At 43.2% G+C, this 4,573-nt stretch overlaps 1 long non-coding RNA gene across 1 annotated transcript; it reads right to left on the reverse strand.

Moving 5' to 3' along the window:
* Positions 1-2,453: 2,453 nt before the first annotated feature.
* On the reverse strand, positions 2,454-3,372 carry LOC114784921 (uncharacterized). Its single transcript, XR_003748950.1, has 3 exons — positions 3,239-3,372; positions 2,923-3,041; positions 2,454-2,765 (listed from the first exon to the last, which is right to left on the reverse strand). It is a non-coding gene; the product is annotated as an uncharacterized LOC114784921 (long non-coding RNA).
* Positions 3,373-4,573: the final 1,201 nt, after the last annotated feature.

Consider the following 4,573-nt stretch of genomic DNA (forward strand, 5'->3'; position numbering starts at 1 on the left):
CCGATTGGCTCCAAAGAGGTTCTGGCAAACCATTCGACGCCTCAGTAGTGGAAGGCAGCAACTTGCTCACAGTGTTTACCGTGGGGATGGGGAGCTGCTGACGTCGACTGGGGCTACAGTCAGGCGGTGGAAGGAATAATTTGAGGAGCTCCTCAATCACACCAACCCGCATTCCAAGGAGGAACCAGAGCTGGGATACCTGGGTATGGACTGTCCAATCTCAGGGGCAGAAGTTGCTGAGGTAGTCAAACAGTTACACAGTGGCGGAGCCCCCAGGGGTGGATGAGATCCATCCTGGGTATCACATGGCTATGGATGTTGTAGGGCTGTTGTGGTTGACACATCTCTGCAACATTGCATGAACATCAGGGGCATTTCCGGTGGAGTGGCAGACTAGGGTGGTGGGTCCCTGTTTTTAAGAAGGGGAACCAGAGGGTGTGTTCCTACTATAGGGGGATCACATTCCTCAGCCTCCCCGGAAAAGTCTACCTGGAGAGGAGGGTCCGGTCAATAGTTGAATCTCAGTTTGAGGAGGAGAAATGTGGTTTTCATCCTGGCCGTGGAACTGTGGACCAGCTCTTTACCCTTGTTAGGGTGATGGAGTGGGCATGAGAGTTTGCCTAACCATTCCACATATGTTTTGTGGATTTGGAGAAGACTTATGACCATGTCCCCAGGGGCACCCTATGGTGCGGATGGCCTTTTATTAAGGGCCATTCAGTCCCTGTACCAGAGGAGCATGAGTTTTGTCCGCATAGCCGGCAGTAAGTCAGACCTGTTCCCTGTGTTCCGGGTTGGACTTCGCCAGGGCTGGGCTTTGTCACCGGTTCTGTTCATAACCTATATGGACAGAATTTCTAGGCGTAGCCGTGGTGAGGAGGGTGCCGAGTTTGGTCACAGGAGAATCTTGTCTCTGATATTATTGCAGATGATGTGGTCTTCCTAGCTTCATCAGGCTCTGACCTTCAGCTCTTGCTGGGTAGGTTCTCAGCTGAGTGCGAAGCAGCTGGGATGGGGATCAGCACCTCCAAATCTGAGACCATGTTTCTCGACCGGAAAAGGGGGGCTTGCCAACTCCGGGTCGGGAGAGAGGTCCTGCCTCAAGTGGAGGAGTTTAAGTATCTCGGGGTCTTGTTCACAAGTGAGGAAAGAGAGCAGAAGATCGACAGCCGTGGTGAGGAGGGAGCTGAGCCAGAAATCAAGGCTCTCGATTTACCCGTCGATCTACATTCCAATCCTCACATATGGTCATGAGCTTTGGGTAATTACCGAAAGAACGGGATCGCAGATACTAGTGTCCAAAATGAGTTTCCTACATAGGGTGGCTGGGCGCAACCTTTGAGATAGGGTGAGGCAAGGAAACTGACCTGTTATCGGAAGGTTGCAGGTTCAAATCCTGAACCACTGAGCAAAGCACCTTACGCAGTCCCAGGGAACCGTGACAATTTGAATAGATCTTGAGGAAAGCAAAAACATTGAATTTCTGTTACAGTTTATTGCACATACCAAGTAGGAATGAAGCCATGAAAAGATAATTATCTTAGAAAAGATTTTTACCTACATTAACTAATTGATGTACAACTGAATACACGAATACATACTTCTGCCGGTAGACCAGTTCAGTAGGATTTTATTTTATCTCAAATCTCCTCCACACAAATTACACTTGATCCTAGGTTAATTAACACCTTTTTCCACGTCTGACTCATCTAAAGACATCTCATTCACCATGCTAGTGCCATTTATATTGGGCAGTGGGTCACCCACTGGGGTGAGGCAGCGATGGCCTAGAGTTAAGGAAGCGGCTCCATAATGAGAAAGGTATGGGCTTGAATCCCGAAGTACCAAGGTGCCACTGAGCAAAGAACCGTCCCCACAGACTGCTCCCCAGGCACCTGTCATGGCTGCCCACTACTCACTTAGGTGATAGGTTAAAAGCAGAGGACACATTTTGTTGTGTCACCGTGTGCTGTGCTGCAGTGTTTCACAATGACAATCATTTCACTTTCATATGACTTTTCTGTGCATTACCTGGCAGCTTGTTATGCAGAGTATAATCAGGCTCAGTTTCAGAAGGACTGGCAGTTAGAGATCATAGAGAAACATGGGTGGTTTACTGTCAGTCATTGAAAATACACCACCTGTCATTTCAATATCTAAAAATTATCTTCCATAATTCTGACCTATTTTTTACCTGTTTATATATTTACAAAATAGATTTAAAATGTGATTAAAAATGGAACATTTCCGTGTCCAAAGGCCCCAAGGACATGGCTGATCTTGCCAACATCAGCCTTTATGTGCCAAAAGTGATGTCACTGTCACACCTGCATTGGTGTGTATGCAAACATGTGTGAGTTTGTTACTTTATATATGTTATTAATAGACATATAGACATCTGTTGTAAAACAAATTAAGTCAACAGGAATATCAGATTCTAAAATTGCGAAGTGCATGCCTTACAGCGTAAATGGAGCTGCGATCATTTAGCACTTACGAAATATCTAGAGAATGCCACTTGCTTAGCTCCTGCAATCATCCCAGCGGAAGAGCCTAGAATACTCTCAAAGTGTGCCAAGAAAACAGATGAATGAAACATTTATTTACAAGGGCTAAGTAGCACACAGCTCAACGTCATCAGAGGCCTGTTCCTGTGTCATTCTGCCCGTGAGTAAATGGAATTAAACAAAGGAGAAGCAGGGGTCAATACAGGACAATTTGTTTGTCTCGCTGGTGCCCTGTTGAAAGGTCCTGATTGCCCGAGCCTAGAAGAAAAGAAAAAAAAGGAAATCAGGCAGTTGTGACAGACAGTCAAAAACCCTAATTAAATCTGAAACACCAAATGCTAATTAAAGCCTAACTGTCTAATAGTTACTCTTGTCTATGTTAGCAGACGTGAGACAGACTTTACCAGAATCTTACCTGTCCTTTGAAGTGGCTGTTACATAGAAAGATGTTGTATATTTACATCAATAGCAAATTAGCACAGGTCCTGGGGTGCAGCAGCAACAACAACCTTAATTTTGGTCCATCTTCCTCATCTGTGAATAATTTAATTTAATTTAAGGACACCAGGTCAAAAACAAATCTTTAAAATCCTATGAAAACGGATCAAAGTGGCACATAAACTACTATGATCCTGCAAAAAATATAATAGAGCACAGGGTGATGAACAGAAAATATCATTCTCTCAGAGCAGAGCCATGGCAGAACAGCAAAGCAACTCATTAAAACTCACATGCATTCGAAGATGTGACCATGTTAGACTTGAAATCTTCAGTTTCTCTCCTGACGTGCAGCGTTTTTTTTACTGTGGTGAGAGATGTGTTGCTCTCCGGTGCCAGCTCCTTAAGCTGATGTGATCCATTTCCCTCCAGCTTTGACACGCTACCAGGAGGATGGTAATTAGGAGTGCCTCTGAACTTTTAAATATTTCAGGAGTGACATTTCCTGGGGAAGGGATTGTTCCTTGGTTATAATGACTCAGTCAAAGGTTAACTATCACAGATCTGTCCATTTCTCTAAGAGTTTGCAGTGCAGCCTCATCTTTAACAGTGCTTCAGTTAGAATAACACACAATATAAATATGACATAAGCATTCATATCTGTCATGCAGAAGCTAAATGTACTAAATTTTTAACTTCACCTATATGTCAGTGCACATCTGGTATGACAGTTGTTTTAATGGAAATAAAGGGACATAAGTGTGAAATGCATTATATTTGCATACATTTAAGTAAATGAGTGTTGAAGGGAATATCAAATTTTAAGGAAATGCAAGCTTGAGTATACTGTCAAGCTAGACCTTGTCACTAAATGCAGATGCATATACTTCTTAACTAGATCTAATAACAAATATTGTTGTTCTTGAAGACTTAAGAATCCAGTTTCCCATCACACATGATCCAAAAGCAGAGGTGGAAAAGGCACTGAAAAATATTGTTAAGTAAAAGTATCTTTACTTTGCTTAAATTCTATTCAACTAAAAATACCCATCTAAAAGTCTACTTCAGTAAAAGTAAAGAATTTCTTAATTTAAGATTTAATTGACCAAAAGTTACTTTCAATTACTTGGTGTAAAAAGGACTAGTCGTAAAATCCAATACAGAACTAGTTTTTATTCGACTTTTATGCATTATAATGTTCAATCAATCTGGAGGAGCACACAGACTTAATCATTGGCTAGTCATCTCCAGGTGCATTGAGGATGTCTCCAAGAATGTCACCATGAGAGCCAACCAAAAGCCCTGGATGACGAGAGAAGTGTGTACGCTGCTCAATATCAGGAATGCAGTCTTCTGATCTGGAGACAGAGCTGCCCTCAGGACAGCCAGAGCTAACCTGTCTCTTGCCATTTGGAGAGGTAAGAAGGACCATGCACATAAGATTGATGAACATTTTAACAGCACCAGAGCCACTCGTTGCATGTGGCAGGGCATACAAGCAATTACAATCCACAAGTCACCAACAGCAAAACAGCAATGGTCTCCCTCCCAGACAAACTGAACGCCTTCTTCACACGTTTTGATGCACACAACAAAGAGCAATCAAGGAAAGCGACACCTCCCCCAAT

Source organism: Denticeps clupeoides, chromosome 2, assembly GCF_900700375.1.
Source record: "Denticeps clupeoides chromosome 2, fDenClu1.1, whole genome shotgun sequence".
NCBI classification, from domain to species: domain Eukaryota; kingdom Metazoa; phylum Chordata; class Actinopteri; order Clupeiformes; family Denticipitidae; genus Denticeps; species Denticeps clupeoides.